This window comes from Hyperolius riggenbachi, chromosome 9 (assembly GCF_040937935.1).
Source record: "Hyperolius riggenbachi isolate aHypRig1 chromosome 9, aHypRig1.pri, whole genome shotgun sequence".
Taxonomy (NCBI): Eukaryota; Metazoa; Chordata; class Amphibia; order Anura; family Hyperoliidae; genus Hyperolius; species Hyperolius riggenbachi.
In genome coordinates this window covers 49,799,943-49,817,428 of record NC_090654.1, presented here as the reverse complement: position 1 = coordinate 49,817,428, position 17,486 = coordinate 49,799,943, and the positions used below count along the sequence as shown (strand labels likewise).

Sequence of the window (17,486 nt, the reverse complement as noted above, 5' to 3'; positions counted from 1 at the left end):
TTTTTTTTAGTTGTGATTATGGGGATCAGCATTGCTATTTATATCCTAAATCATAATCTTCAAGTGTCCCTGCATCCCCTGTCCCTGTGCGTTTGCGCTACTGCGCATGTGCAGCACGGACAGCCGTTGGGACAGGGCGAGGACGGGACCAGGCGGGTTTGTGCTGGCGTGTGTGCGCGCGCTGACAGACCTAGAGCCCATTCTTGAATGGACTTAGGTCAACTAGTCTAACCATAAATAACAAAGGCTGCTAGCAACAAATAATGGGAGAAAACAGGAAGTGCTCAGGTTATAAAATTCAGAATGAGAAGTTGGCCATTTTTATTACGCTCAATGATCAAACACTCAATACAAGTATAAAACACAAAAACTCTGATGTTTTGGATTTTTAAAAGAGACCTGTAGTGAAAAGAATATGAGGCTACCATCTTTACCCTATTTTTAAAAAAATGTAATTCAATATAGTTGGTGTACCATTTGCTGGATTCCAGTGGGTCAGTGTATCACATATTAGCCATTGGCCAAAGGTGCAGTGAGAGTTTTTCTCTGTTCTTTTCCCGTAACGTAAACACCCCAGCTATAGCAGCTGGAGCCATGTGAAAATAACCGCTGACCTTACGTGTGTGTTGTAGTCAGTGGCAGCTCCAGCTTCAATCTTCTTTGGGGGGGGGTTGAGATGGGGACACGATAACTGGCTGGTGGGGCGCATTTGGGTGATCAAAATTGATGTTTTAGATACTTTTTGCCTAACTCCGGTGATAAAATTAAAGCTAACTAGTTCAGCAAGGGTAGGAACCAAATGTAAATATCACAAACAGAACTCAGAGGCTATTGAGCAGTGCAGATTGTCCAAATGATGGTGCTATTATGGAAGAAGAGTTACCTCCTGGCATGCTTTAATCCTTACTTGCTAGCAAGCTGCTCCTGTGTGTACAGATCACAGACAAATCATTCTAGCCCCCAGCCTGTGTTTGATTAATCTACAAGCAAGGGGAGGGGGAAGAGGCAGAAGGGAGAGAACCAGAAACAGTGTGTGTAATTCCTCATCTTAGTTGCTAAGCATTAATGCAGTCTAGAGCTTTTATTTTACAGACAAGAAGTTTTGAATCAGGATAATCAGTGGTGTATCTCCAGGGGTACAGGCATGTCTAGTGCCATGAGCGCCACAGCACCCATGGGCCCAATGCCTGCACCCGTCTTGTGCCGCTGCTGCTGTTTCCCGTATGCTGCTTCCACGCACTCGCGACTGCTGTCTCCTGTCCATGCTGCCTCCACTCAGATCAGCGGCGAAGTGAGGAAAGGACGCATGGTACGCATACACAGCACTGACTGCACATGTGGAAATGATGTCATTAATCACTTCCCGCATGTGAAGCATAGCCACGTGCTTGCGTGTGTACCATGCGCCCTCTCCTCACTTTGCCGCCGATCGGAGTCTCAATGAAGGCAGCGTGGATGGGTGGCGGTGGATGACTGTGTCAGGCGGCGCTGATCTGAGGTCTAACTGTGAGTAGGGGGCACTGCACCGTACCTGTTAATACTTAACCTATGGGGTCCCTGTCACAACCTAACATGGGGGTCCCTGCCACTACCTTACCTGAGGGGTCCGTGTCACTACCTAACCTAGGGGGTCCCTGTCACTACCTAACCAAGGGGGTCCCTGTCACTACCTAATCTAGGTGGACCCAGTCACTACGTAACCTAGGGGTTCCCTGTCACTACCTTACATGGGGGTCCCTGTCACTACAAAACCTGTGGGTTCCTGTCACTACCTAACCTACGGGGTCCCTGTCACTACCTAACCTATGGCGTCCCTATCACTACATAACCTAGGGGGTCCCTGTGACTACCTAACCTAGGGGGTCCCTGCCACTACCTATCCTAGGGGGGTCACTGCCACTACCTAACCTGGGGTCCCTGTCACGACCTAACCTGGGGGGTCCCTGCCACTACCTATCCTAGGGGGTCCCTGCCACTACCTAACCTTGGGGTCCCTGTCCTGACCTAACCTTAAAGGTCCCTGTCACTATCTAACCTGGGGGTCCCTGCCACTATCTGATCTGGGAGTCCCTGTCACTACCTGACCTGGGGAAGCACCTGTCACTACCTAAAGTGGGGTGGTACCTGTGACTAACTGACCTGGGGAGGCACCTGTCCCAACCTAATCTGGGGGTACCTGTAACAACCTAACCTGGGGGAGCACCTGTCACTACCTAAACTAGGGGGCCCCTGTAACTACCTTCTTTCCCTGAAATTTAGACATCCTCCGAAAGTAAGCACTAGCAGGAATTTTGAGCATGCTTGAAATATAAGCCCTACCCCGAAAGTAAGCCCTAGCTGCAGTAAGGAGAAAAAGTATGGCAAATTGTGTTACTCCTGGAGCCGATGGTCTCACAGCCAGGACCAAGGCTCCGTCATTGGGCCATTCACTGACACTGCACTCGTTGCTATTCAGCAAGTGCAGTGATTGGCCCAATAATGGAGCCATGGTCCCGCCTGCAGACTGTTGACTCCAGTAGAAACACAACTTGTCGTACTTCTTCCCCATAGGGTAAGGCTTGGGGACAAAGCAGCATGGAGCTGGGGGAAAGAAGAAGATGCAGGGGGATACCAGAAGAACATGAGGGACACCGGAAGACACAGGAGGACTGGGGATAGGAGGACATAAGTACAAAGGGGTACACCAGGAGGACACTAAAGGTACAAGGGGGACACAGGGAAATACAAGATGTGGATCCAGCAGAGGAAGAGGTGGCACAGTGGGGAAGGCAGGAGAATACACAGCACAGGAACTTGTGTTTATAGAAATATAAGACATCCCCAGAAAATAAGCCATAGCACATCTTTGGGGCAAAAATAAATATAAGACACTGTCTTATTTTCTGGGAAACACAGTACCTAACCGGGGGAGACACCTGTCACTACCTGACCCAGGGAGGCACCTGTCACTACCTAAACTGGGGTTCCCTGTCACTACTTGACCTGGGTAGGCACCTGTCACTACCTAAACTGGGGTTCCCTGTCACTACCTGACCCGGGGAGGCACCTTTCACTACCTAAACTGGGGTTCCCTGTCACTAGCTGACCCGGGGAGGCACCGGTCACTACCTAAACTGGGGTTCCCTGTCACTAGCTGACCCGGGGAGGCACCGGTCACTACCTAAACTGGGGTTCCCTGTCACTACCTGACCCGGGGAGGGACCTGTCACTACCTAAACTGGGGTTCTCTGTCACTAGCTGACCCGGGGAGGCACCGGTCACTACCTATCCTGGGGAGTCACCTGTCACTACCTAAACTGGGGTTCCCTGTCACTACCTGACCCGGGGAGGCACTGGTCACTACCTAAGCTCTGGTTCCCTGTCACTACCTGACCCAGGGAGGCACCTGTCACTACCTAAACTGGGGTTCCCTGTCACTACCTGACCCGGGGAGGCACCTGTCACTACCTAAACTGGTGGGGCTACCTATACTGGGGACACCTTTGGCTACATAATACTGGGGGATCACACCTGGCTACCGATTGATATTGGTGGGCCTGTGTACATAATACTTTTGGGGGTGTTATTGTCCAGTGTATATTGAGTGCTATTCTTCTTTTTGTAATCTGTGAATAGTTGAATGCTTTGCCACATCCTCTTTGGGTTTGAGTCATTTTCAAAGTTTTCCTCAATCCTTTGTTTGTATTTAAGTTTTGCATTTCGTATGCCTTTTTTTTTAATATATGTATATGGGCCGTACTTGGCTACTTAATTATTTTATCTAATCTTTTTTTTTTTATTTTAATCTTTTAAAATTAATTCAGGCACAGCTATGGATACCTAATATGTAGGGGCACCTCTGGCTACCTAATACTGCTACATAGGGGCAAACGGCTACTTAACCACCCTGGCGTTCTGATTAAATCGCCAGGGTGGCTGCGGGAGGGTTTTTTTAAATAAAAAAAAAAACTATTTCATGCAGCCAACTGAAAGTTGGCTGCATGAAAGCCCACTAGAGGGCGCTCCGGAGGCGATCTTCCGATCGCCTCCGGCGGCAAGAGATAACACGGAAGGCCGCAATGAGCGGCCCTCCGTGTTTCGCTTCCCTCGTCGCCATGGCGACGAGCGGAGTGACGTCATGGACGTCAGCCGACGTCTTGACGTCAGCCGCCTCCGATCCAGCCCTTAGCGCTGGCCGGAACTGTTTGTTCCGGCTACGCTGGGCTCGGGCGGCTGGGGGGACCCTCTTTCGCCGCTGCACGCGGCGGATCGCCGCGCTGCAGCGGCGATCAGGCAGCACACGCGGCTGGCAAAGTGCCGGCTGCGTGTGCTGCTTTTTATTTGGTGCAAATCGGCCCAGCAGGGCCTGAGCGGCAGCCTCTGGCGGTGTTGGACGAGCTGAGCTCGTCCAGACCGCTCAGCAGGTTAATTCTATTATCTGGTGAGCATGACTACTTAAGGCAGCCATACACTGGTCGATGTGCCATCAGATCGACCAGCTGACAGATCCCTATCTGATCGAATCTGATCAGATAGGGATCGTATGGCTGCCTTTACTGCAAACAGATTGTGAATCGATTTCAGCCTGAAACCGATCACAATCTGTTCAGCTGCTCCTGCCGCCTGTCCTCCCCCCGCGCATACATTACCTGACGCTGGCTCCCGGGCATCTTCTCCACGCTGCACCGATCTGTTCTTGCTCCATCTCGGCGCTTCCTGTGTCACTCCGTGACCAGGAAGTTCAAATAGAGCGCCCTCTATTTGAACTTCCTGGGTCACTGCAGTGACACAGGAAGCGCCGGGATGGAGCGAGTGCAGCGCTGAGAAGATGCGGAGAAGACGCCCGGGAGCCCGCATCAGGTAATGTATTTTTCATCGGATCGGCCGCCGCTAGCGACGCGCACTTTACCCGCGGGCGATCGAGGGTAATTTTCCGCACGGCGCGATCGACGGACCGATCCGATTTCGGGAGGAAATCGGATCGTCGGCGGCGTTTACCGCGAACGATTGGCAGCAGATTCGATCCCAGGATCGAATCTGCTGTCGAAACGGCCGGGAATCGGGCCAGTGTATGGCCACCTTTAATATATGTATATAGGCCGTACTTAGCTACTTAATTATTTTATCTTATTTAATCTAATCTTTTTTTTCATTTTATTCTTTTATAATTATTTTATCTAATTTGTTTATCTTGAGGCACCTGGTTGCTTAAATATTTTATCTGGAGGCGTGTGACTACTCAATTATTTTTTCTGGTATGGATGCTTGTTACTATTTAATATTTTTGTTGGGCGGCATGTGACTACTTCATTTTTTTATCTGGAGGCATGGAACTATTTTATCCTTTTATCTGGAAGCATGTGACTATTTATTTCTTTAATTTTGCACATGGTTACTTAAAGGACAGGTCCAAGGAAAATAGAAAAAAAAATCTACTTACCTGGGGCTTCCTCCAGTCCCTGGCAGCCGCCCTGTGCCCTTGCCGCAGCTCTGGAGTCCCGGGGTCCCCTCCCTTTCAGATGGCGACCTCACCAGCTCGGGATCCTGTGCACCTGCACGAGCACGCAGCCATGCCACTCGCGATCGTGTGGCCTTGAGCGCTCTGTGCAGGCGCAGTAGTCCTGTGCAGGCGCAATAGCTCTGCGCCTGCGCAGAACACTCCAGGAGACATGAGCGCGAGCACAGGAGATGCCAACCTGGCGAGGTCGGCATCTGAAACAGAGGGGACCCCAGGACTCCGGAGCTGCAGCGAGGGCACAGGGCAGCTGCTTGGGGTTGGAGGAAGCCCCAGGTAAGTACATCTTTTTTTTTTTCATTTTCCTTGCATCTGTCCTTTCATTGTAATATAATATACTGTAGGTATTTCAGAAAAAGTAACCGGCAATATTTAGTGACGAAAAACCCCACAGAAAACAATAACAAATGTACGTGAGAAAGGATGTGGTTTTTACAGGGGAGGGGGATCTGACCGTGTGGGGGTGGCTCAATTATAGTGTTTGCCATAGGCGCCATATTACCCAGATACACCTCTGAGGATAGTACCATGTATTGGCTAATTTAAAGTGGACCCAAACCAACATTTTTTTTAATTCTAAATATTTAGTTGTACCACTCTGACACATACATAAGCCTATGATAATTTCAGTGCATGCTTTTCACCCTTCTCTTTTCATAACTAGGGTTATACAGGTGGCAGCCATTATCAATTCCTCCTTTGCCGGACACCATCTACTCCACCAGTCTGCCGGATTCTGTCCCGGCAATATGAAAGGAAGGGAGGGGTTCCTCCAATAAATGTAAAATATTTTATGTGTCATCATGCTGCTGAAAAAGGCTGCTATTTATTATTATAATTTAGAAAATAGATTTCATTTCTGAAATTTTGTATTTTTAATATGTGTCCACTTTAAAAGAAAAAACAGTAAGCTCTCAGCTAGTAAACATTCTTCAGACTCTATTCCTGCTGACTGACAATGTTAGAACATACAATCAAAAGGGGGTAGAGAATTTGTTTTGCAAATATAAGTTTCTTCCATATATAATTGCAAGGGATTTTGCAAGGATTGTGAGGTATTTATGGCAAATAGATAAGAGCCTTGGTTTACTTAACCCCTACATAGACTCAGGCTGACATAGAGTTTTTTTTAGATGCCCTATCCTGTTCAATGTACTCTGCTGGAGCCTGAAAACAGTTAACTGTATGTTACTGAGCGGGGGCAGCTCTCAGGAAGGCACAGTGATTCCTGAGGGGGCAGTGCCCCAAGTAGCCCGCCACTGGTCGTAGCAAGCAGGCAAGGCCAGGATGAATTAAATGAGCTTACATTTGTAAAGCCCTTTTCTCCTATAGAATTCAAAGTGAATGGGTAGCTAAGGAAAGCAGCAGCCACTTAGTTTCCCCTCAATAAACTACCCTAGTTGTTTGTAGTACAGTGTGTACAGCACATACCCCGTCATAATCAACTATGTCTTCCATCTAAGCAGCATGCTTGTTTCTGTGGTGTGGGAGGAGTTCTGGGAAGAAACCCAAACAAAATACAGGGGAACATACAAACTTCACCCATATGGTGACCAAACCAGCAACTGAACCTGGGACTCTAGCCTTAGGAAGTCATTAGGAATGTTGTTGGCCACTAGATCACTGTGCTGTCTGGATATGTCCTCACAAGACGATATGACAAGAGGCAGGAGGTCTTGTGGGCAGGCCTAGTAGGTAACTATTCAAGTATTCAGCCAGATGCAGAGTCGATACCAGAGATGGTAGTCAGGCAAGCAGTGGTTTAGCAACAGAGCAGGTAGTTAGTCAGGCAAGGGTTCAGCAACAAGGGGGGTTCCCAGACATTGGCGGTGGTCGGCAGCAGAGCGGGCAGTTAGACAACGCAGAGGGCAGTAACAGGGTGGCCACTCACAAAGGTAAAGGTCAGCATCAGACAGACACAGGGTGGACATGATGGCAAGTCACGGGAAAGCACACTCACTCAGAAACTAGCAGCAACTGGCGAATGCCTCTCCAGGGCTTAATCAGCTGTTTGGAGTGAATTTGTGCATGCACAATCACCCAACCCCCTATAATGATCCTAACAAAGCCTACGAAGTTGGGGATGTCCATGCCACTGCTTGTCAGTCACTTGATGCAGGTAAGGGAAAATACTTACAAGACCTCCTGCACTGTTCAGCTGGCTACTCATGCAGGAAGTGGATATACCTGGGCAGCCGTTACTGAAATTAGTAGCTGGCTGCAAATTAAAATAGTCATTTTTAATAACATTAAATTGAAAAAAACATAAAAAACATTTGTGTATTGGTGATACTGTTTACATGTTACAGCCATTCTTCAGTGAGAGTGGTGTTTTACTATCTGAAGTTGTCCTTGAAGAGAAAGGTGCATCAACAGACTTTACCCTGCAGTGTTATATATAACAAAGCTCCACATTGCTCAAAGTCCATTTACCACAAAACATTACGACATCACTGCAGTGTGACAACAAAGAGTGACAACCCACCCATTCAATTAAAGTGAAACTCCACCCAGAACCCTTGAATAACCTGAAATAACCTGAAATGGGAAGATTGGGGGCTGCCATTTTAGTATGCACATTGCTTGAATGTAAGGTTTGTTCACTGTTTTTGACATTTAAGCAGGCCCAGATTTACATTACAGCTAAGGTGTCTATAGTCACATAAGCTCCGGCACCCTAAGCCCTTCCCCTTAACACACCCCCCATAATAGACATCAGATGTGCTCCCCCCCCCCCCTCCATAGTCAGATGTGCCAGCTATAGGTGCCCCAGGATGAGTTAACCAGCTATAAGTGCCCCAGTATAGGTTAGCCAAGCATAGGTGCCCAGCCATGGGAGCGTGTTTAAAGAGGTGTGGCCAGGGCGCATGCGCATTAGTCCACCACTTTACAGGGGTGGACAGCATAGGTACAGATGGGATCGCAAGGACATCAAGGGAGCCCACCGCCTACAGGAGCTGATATAAATGCTTTTGTTTATGACATCTCAGGTACACTTTAAGTGCTGGGGGAGACTGGGACTGGGAAAAAAAGATTGGAAAAGGTTAAAGTATGGAAATAAAAAAATCATTTAAAGAGGAACTCTAAGAGCTTGTTCACACCTAGAGCGTTTACAGGGTTTTGTAAGCGCTGGAAATTTTTAAAATCGCCCTAAAAGTGTTTGTGCAATGATTCCCTATGAGAGTGTCACATCTGCGTGTTTCGATTTCTTTCCGCTTCCCAAAGCGCTGCCTGTACCATTTTCTGAGCGTTTTGGCTCAATGGAAGGTATAGGGAAATCGCTAAGCGTTTGAAAAGGCGCTTTGTATAGGGATTTCACGAGTGCTTTTAAGAATAAATGCGTCGTATTTCAAAGAGTTCACTTCCTCACTGTCGTCAGGAAGTGAAAAAACGAATCGCTCATCAAAAGCACTTAGAAAAGCGTTTACACAAAATCGCCCAACGCTCAAAAAATGCCAGGGATTGCTAGAAAAAAATTGCACACAAAATTGCTCAATGTTTGTGATAGCGCTGGGCGATTCATAATGTTACCAATGTTACCTTACCAAAGATTGAACTTCATTCCATTCAGTAGCTGATACCCCCTTTCCCATGATAAACCTTTACCTTTTCTCGAATAGATCATCAGGGGCTCTGTATGGCTGAAATTGTGGTGAAACAAACAATACAGTATTTACAAAGTCCTGACAGTTTGCTGTCTGTAAACCTCATTGCATTGTGGGAAATAACAGCTGTTTCCAATAGCCAAGCGAGCTATATCTCCCTCTGTGCATAGAACTCTCAGTAACGAACATTCCGTACAGATCACCTGGCAGAACTAAAGATGTCACTATCAGTGATACATTTCAGAATGTAAATCAGAGAGAGGAGAGATTTTACAATGGACAAATGCTGACTAAATAGTTAATATTGTAAAAAATAAGCAATTTTAGGCTCCCTGCACACTGCAAATCCGTTTTCCGATTCCGTTTCCGATTTGCAATTCCGATTTTCCCTGAATGCAATCAACAGAAAAAATTCAGTAAAAACGCAGCATGCAGTAACGATTAAAAATTAGAATTGGATGTAAAAAGAGATTAACAATCGGAAACGGAATCGCATGCAGTGTGCAGGGAGCCTTACTAATTATGTTATTTTCACTTTAGTTCCTCTGCTGTAAAATATAAGCAGTAGCATAATAACATTTAAAGAAAAACATTTCTCTGTTACAGCTGATAGAAATCCTGTAATAAATCTGCTGTGTCTACTTCCTGCTTTTGTGGAAGCAGACATAAGGTTAACATCCTGTGTTTACAAATTAGCAGCTCTGCTGTGGCACAGGAAATTCCTGAGCTGACACAGCTGAGGGATCAAATTGCAGTTGTGATTAGTCACAGATGAGGGGTAATTATACAGGTTAAACACTCTAAACACATACAGGGTGCATTTCTCGCTGTTTTCCTTCTGTCCTGTTACAAAAGTTCAGGTCCACTTTAAACCCATATATTTACATAGATAATAGATTTGTGCATCAGTCCTGAAAGATGGACAAATAAAGAAGAAAGGGGTGGCAGAGGGAGTTGGTTCCCAAGGAGGGTCTGTCCCTCTGACAAAGGGACAGTTGGGAGCTATGGGTGATGGCAGTCCATGTCACTGAAAGATGCAACCAGCCAGGTACACCCTGACACAAGCCACCACCTAGGGGCAACCTCCTCCCACACCTATCCCCAGGCAACATGGCGGTCGGGAGGTGACACAGCAATCACATGATTCGCGGCTCTCCCCGCCCTCTAGCGCGCGCCCAATGGCTGTGCGGGAGGAGGCGATGACGTCAGCAGCCTCATGACTGCTTGTCACTTCCGCTGGGCAGAGCAGGGTTGGCAGGGGAGGAAGCGGCGGCCCGGCGGACAGCTTAACCGGCCCGGGGGACACACAGGAATCACACGCTGAGCTATCGCCGGTAAGAGGGAGTGGGGGAGCCGGGGGAAGGTGAGGGGTGCGCGGCGAGCAGAGAGAGCTGGTCTCCCTCCAGTGTACTGCCAGCGGCCTGTGTACCGCTCTATTCCCCCATCGCAGCGCTGCACTGTATACTGATATCAGCCCACCCTGACCCACAGCACTCCACTGTATACTGATATCAGCCCACCCTGACCCACAGCACTCCACTGTATACTGATATCAGCCCACCCTGACCCACAACCCCCCATTTCCCCACCTCACTGCACTCCACTGTATACTGATAACAGCCCACAATGCCGCTCTCCCCACATCACAGCACTCCCCTGTGTACTGATATCAGCCCACAATGCCCCATTCACCTCCTTACAGCACTCCACTGCATACTGATAACAGCCCACCCTGACCCACACCCCCCCCCCCCCTCCCTCCTCCGTGCTGTCACAGGCGCTGCGCGTGACAAAGCTGCATCCATCCTTCCCCTTATGTCCTCCCTGCCATCTATATCTATACTATAGCACGGATCCATACATACTATGCTGACCCAGACTGTAATCTCTGTGACCTGCTACATACATGACAAAACTACATACATCCTCCCTATATGTCCTGCCTGCCATCTGTATCCATACTATAACTCAGAGCCATCCATGCTATGCTGACCCAGATTCCCCCCACTTATGCCCCTGTAGTCTTGATCTGATCTGCTATGTCCACCCCCCTATATGTCCTGCCTCTGATCTGTATACATAACACAGATCCATCCATCCATACTATGCTGACCCATATACCCCTCACCCAAAACATACTCTCCTCTAGTCTCCCCCCCCCCCAAAAAAAAAAATGTCCTGCCTGCCATCTGTATCCATGTTGCCATCTGTTTCTATACATAACACAGATGCATCCATGCTATGCTGACCCAGACCCCCTGTGTTCCTCCATACTATACACAAGACAGATCGATCCATCCATACATAATACAGCCTCATCACCTCCTTCTACATCATAGGCTGTGGAAATGATACAGCTGTATCCATCCACCATGTGTTTTTGTTTTCTGTGTCTGTCCACGTTATACATGCTGGATCCATCCATACCTGACTCAGTTTCTCTATCCTTTTCTTGTGCATCATATGCTTTGTACATGTCAAAGCTGTATCCATCTTCCACATATGTGTTTTTGTTGCTATCTGTGTCTGTCCATATTACGTATATGACAGATCCATCCATGCCTGACCCAAATTCTCCATCTTCTACTTGTACATCATATGCTGTGTAAATGGCATGGCTGCATCCATCCTTTGTGTGCCCACATTGCTTTATCTGTGTAGTCTTATACTTTTCAGTATTTCATTATAATTGAGTGGAACGCTTACAAACAAGTAAAAATTCTCAACATATTTTAAACTATTACATACTGGTTGTGCTTTCATCTGTTTTCTCTATTTTCAATATGCTTTTGTTCTATATTACAATAATAATCCTACTAGTCGCCTCCACTGGTTGCTAAGAAAGAGTTTCTAAGAACACTAATTGCACACCAGTGCTTGGGGCAGAGAGCTCACTTTGGCTGCCGCCTCTGCCCACACAACTTTACTAAAACCTATTCCGTTAGTAGCGTGGCACTTTGTAGTGTTGTGCATCTTATAGGATCATCTATTACATACTGACATGCAACCCCCAATCTGCTATATACACTGTACAGTCCTGTCCACGTCATCCCTTCTCCCAGTGTTCACAATCCCTTATGAGATACAAATCTGTCTTGTATGAAAATTGTAACTTGTATGAAGTTTCTGTTGCATTTCTTTGCCCAATACCAAGTTTTGCAATCCGTTTGTATGCAAGGTGAATTTTTTTGCTTTTCATTGATCATTTTGACTGATAATCAGGGTTTCCCATGTAAGCCTCCAGGACCACGTGCCACGCGGTGTGCAGCTGGATGATCATTCAGAGTTTATGTGGCACTCTAACCCATGAGGGAATTCATCTATCAGCCTGTCAAAGCCTAATTTTTAATAACCTACACCTCGTCATACATGTAGTAGCTTCACACATGCCCCCTTATTCTGAATATACATTCCCCTGGCCCATTTGCTACTCATTGTGTAACTTCATCTCCATACATTGCTGTCTGTTGAGCCATGGCATTTATTATTTGGCCGCTTCCTCTGCATGTTAATAATCCTCTGTATGTATAATTATGTTGCTATGCATTTATGTAGTGTGACACATATATTTTCTGTGGCACGTTAGAGTGCTTTGCACCCCAGTCTCTCATTAATTGTCCTGGTCTTTCAGTATAACATTCCTACCAGTCTATAGTTGAGTATAGGCTTGCAAGATTAGGTGAATGATTGATATCTACCCGATATCAATCATTTAGCACAGTGCTTCACTGGACATCAGATCTCAGCAAAGATCAAATAACCCTCTTCTGCCATAGCTGCAAGCTTTGTATGACTTGCTTCAGTACAGCTATGGAACGCTCCTGCTTGCGTGATCGGCCACAGAGTGGCCTTTTCCATTAAATGTTCAATAAAAGATTGAGGAGGGGACTTCCACCTTTTTTGACTCATTAGCAGCTTTAATAGAGTTATCTCCTTTGAGATAAGTGCACTGCTTTTTGACTTCAGTTGTAAGAACTCCTTGTGCTGAAATTTTTTGGGGGGGATGCTTTGATCTCTCTCTGAGAAGAAAATATAGAAACTGAAAGCAGAAGTCCTCTGTTATTGTCTCACACTGCCCCCTAGTGACATATAGCCATAAGTAAACATTACAGCAGTACTAATTAGAAGCAGGGAAATGTAACAAATCAGAAATAAAAAAAAAAAGTGCTAAAATGGCCTGGAGCCCTTGCAAGCCTTTAAATTGGCTGCTAAAGGGTTAATAAGCTGTTATTTGCACTAGACTTCTGTCTAATCTAGTAAATGAAATAGGATTTATGCCCATTGTAAGGGGTGGGGAATGAGTTTATTTTTGTTTTAAAAAAAGAAAACAAAAACCTCAACAAATGGTGTTCCAATCTGGAGCCGCTGCTTCCAGTTTTGATTGGCCGATTTTTACCACTTCCTTGTAGTATGAGAGCTTGTCTACACCATTTGTTCATAGTAATCAAAATCTGTTGGCCCTTATACTACATGGGAGTGGTAAAATTCAAGGTGTGTACCAGACTTTAGCCAATCAACCACTGTAGTGTATCTCTAATGCCCACACAGACCAAAACACCCTGAGCTATTAGTGTATTACATGATATACATTCTACTGCTTCATCTATTTTTTATTCTCCTGCATTGCTGGCCTGGAATCTCATTCATTGTGTGTTAATAGCGCTCTGTATTCCGGCTTCAGCCATCAGTGTGGTGTTGTATCTCGGACTCTAATGACGTCTGTTGTCTGGAACACACATCCATTGAATGCAGCGCTCTGTATATCTTCTGTTACATCTCTGCCTCTTATCTCTAGTAGTTATGTAAATCTCACTATATTAACCCCGAATGACTTTCATGGTTAATGTTTCCTGTGCACGCCTCTTTATAGTCAATCAGATCCCCTCTTGTGTCAAACACTGTTCTGCACGTGAGTTGATTGCACACTTAGTATCATTTGCTCCCAAAACGATCATTTTGGGTGTTTAGTCTGGTTAGAAAGGATTGTTGTAGAGATGTGCTTCTTGGTTGTCTCCTGATCAGCTTGTGTGTGTGTGTGTGTGTGTGTGTGTGTGTGTGTGTGTGTGTGTGTGTGTGTGTGTGTATATAAGCAGGTGGCTCCCTGCTGCAATATGCTGACAGAACGTGCTGGATTTTACCTGAAACAAATTTTTCAGGCGACAAAATCTAAGGTGTGGAAGTAGCTTGGATTGCCATTGACAATGTGTATCATGCCTTAAGAAAAAGCTTGGGTTTTCAAAAACTGCAAAAAGAAAAAAGCTACCGTTAACTTATTAAAAGTATTATCCTAGAGCGATATTTTGACAACGTGTTTTAAGGCTAGTACACACGTCCAACAAAAGCGCACAACAAACGCGACAACGTGACTGACCACATGGCCAACCAATTGCATGACTTGTATTTTCCGCGCTCCAACCAACTGATGCGTGCAAGCGGAACGACGGACTACGCGATATGGCTGCAATCAAAACGAGTACGTTTCATTCAAACTAAACGCGTGGCCAACTGCACCATATCAGTCCAACAGTCGTGTGAGTTGATCGGGCAAACCACCTGTTATCAGTAGCTCGTCTAGTCGTTTGTCGTGCATATGCACGCCCAACTATTGTTTGTTCAAAAGACCAAGTTTGGACGATAGTTGGGCGTAAGTTGCATGTGTACCAGCCTTTAGGATTCCCATTGGAGAGTTTTTTTTTTTTTTTTTTTTTTTTTTTTTTTTTTACACTACCTGATTTACAAACTTCTTTTACAAGTGCTTTATACTGTACACAGTAGAATCTTGTTATAGTAAACTCCTGATGTAGTAAACTTCTGGCTACAGGCAACTCTGTCCCTTGGTTCCGATAATTTGCCTGTATGAATATACAATATATGGCCAATCTTCATTTGGTAAAGTTCTTGGCCAGGTTCCTTGAGGATTACTAAGGGGATTTTGCTTATGTATGTTCATCCAAACTTGTTTATGTCTGGTCCCACCCAAATATCACATTAGTTTTTTTTACTTATTGGGTAATGTGCCTGTTGTGGGCACACTGCATAGTGAACAAGTGAAGGAGAGCACACAGTACACTGGGATTGGTAATGTCCTCTTTTCTGGGTAATGGCCTGTGAACATGTGCTAATTATTGACACAGGGTGTTCCAGTAGTGCTAATAGAATTTACATCACATCATTGATTATTTTTGTGTAATACTTCCCCCTTCCTCTGCCAATTCAGCACTGCTGTCCTTGCTAATCTACCACCTTCACTTTAGAATGCAGTTTTGTTTTTAGTGATTTGCTGCTATTGTACTTTTTGATTGTTTTCCAAAAAGACCTGAAGCCTTTATCAGCTGGCAGGTTGATAATTTTATCTTTGTTTAAAGAAAGGACATGCAACTTTCATTTTCTCTTTACCATGAGTTTTTTTTCTCTCCTGTTATCTGCGTATCAAAAGCTAAAGACCAAGCTACATACACACAATGGTTTCAACATGGCTGAGACAGATGATAAAGACCGCCTTGGCCAAGAGTCTTATGCTGGGAATACACGGTTCGTTTTTGCCTTCGTTTAAACCTTCGATTCGTTCGGTAAACGAATCGAGTGTTGAAAACGTATGTGAAAATAGTCATAATCTCATTATAGTTTCGATTAATAGACCCCAAAAACGAACGACTAGTGATCGAACATGTTTGATATTATCTCTCTTTATCCATCTAATCGAGCCATTGGTAGGCTTGATGGCTGTTCAGATCGATTATATGTTCGTTTATGCTAGTCCGTCCCTGTAAAAAGGGATTTTCGTTTCTTTGCAGCCTTCGATTATTGGAAAAACGAAACCATCAGAATCGGAAAAAAAAACGAAACCGTGGGTGGTGATATTAACCGTATGACCGATTATTTCGGGATCGAAAAGGACAAAAGGCACAATCGAAACGAAGGTTTAAACGAAGGCAAAAACGAACCGTGTATTCCCAGCATTATGCTGGGAATACACGTTAAGTTTTTACTTTAGATAGATGGGTTCGATAGATAAATTCCAACCTGTTGGATCTGGTCGATTCTACTTTCGTTTCGATTCTCCTCATTCAAGTGAATGTAATTGATAAGAAAAGATAAGGAATCGAGAGGGGAATCGAGCAGTGAATCGAGAGTAGAATCGATCGAAAGCGAAAATGACGGCAAAAACGAACGCAAAAACGCATCGTGTATTCCCAGCATTAAAAGAAACCAGTGCTTAGCACTCTTGCCTTGCAGTGCTGGGTCCCCAGTTTGAATCCCAGCAAGGGCACTATCTGCACAGAGCTTGTATGTTTTCCCAGTGTCTGTGGGTTTCCTCCCACATCCCAAAAACATACATATAGGTAAATTGGCCCTAGACTGCGATATATACACTACATGATACATTCATAGACATCTGATTATGGTAGGGATTAGATTGTGAGCCCCTTTAAGGGACATTTACTGTACTTTGTCCAGCACTGCGGAAGATGTCAGTGCTATATAAATACTAAACATTAATAATAAAACCAGCGTGTTTATAGCGTCCGCCAGATGTCCGCTAAAATTCAGGCAAGACAAATTTTTAGCAATCCCCGAGGCCCTAGCACCATATTGTTCTCTCCCCCCCCCCCCCCCCCCCCCCCCCCAATCTGCGGTAAACTGCTCTGCCGTGTACTGCTTGTTGTCCCAGCCACCCTTTATAGCCCCTCCATAGCAATGACACGTTGCTAGCCTGGAGGCTAGTGACACATACGTTGGTACCACACTGTCGGGTGACAGAAATGCCTTGCCGCATACAGGGTGTAACAGAGGTTCTATAAATTCAACAAGGCTGAATTCTGAACCACACTCGGGTTTTGCTATTTCTACTCCCTTCCCCAAATCCACATCTGCTCCCTAACCTTAAGAAATGCATTATTCAGCTAATTTCTTGAAAAGAGTAAAACTGTATCTTTGGATAGATACAGAATGTCCACCCAGCGGGAGGGTCTGACGGACCCATCGTTTGTTACTGTAGTGCTTGTGTACACACCTTTAGAGGCATCAAACTATATATCAGAATGTAGTAAATTATTCAGGACACCACTTTTACGTACATTATCCTGCATCAGAATGCTTCCTATATCTATTGGTATGTAACCCAGCCCTCCCAGTGATGCTTAGCCTAGGCTGTTTAGTGATTCAGTTTTCTCCTCCCAATGCAGACTGGGGGACCAGGTGTTTTGTACCTACTTCAGAACACATAACAAACATTCTACAGAGATGCACCTGCCAGCAGTAATGAAGTCGTCACTTGTGATAAAGTTTTGAATTTAAATTAAGGTGAGGAAAAATTTACAATGGGAAAACACTGACTACATATATACGGTATATTACTATTGTAAAAAAAGAAGCAATTTTATTCA

The 17,486-nt window shown here is 45.4% G+C and overlaps 1 protein-coding gene across 1 annotated transcript in view; it reads left to right on the top strand.

Moving 5' to 3' along the window:
- The first annotated feature begins 10,312 nt into the window (after positions 1-10,312).
- RAB7A (RAB7A, member RAS oncogene family) overlaps positions 10,313-17,486 on the top strand; it is a 59,500-nt gene continuing 52,326 nt past the window's right edge. Inside the window, exon 1 of the mRNA XM_068252706.1 lies at positions 10,313-10,433. The gene's annotated coding sequence lies outside the window, so the exon portion shown is untranslated. The remainder of the gene's footprint in view (positions 10,434-17,486) is intronic.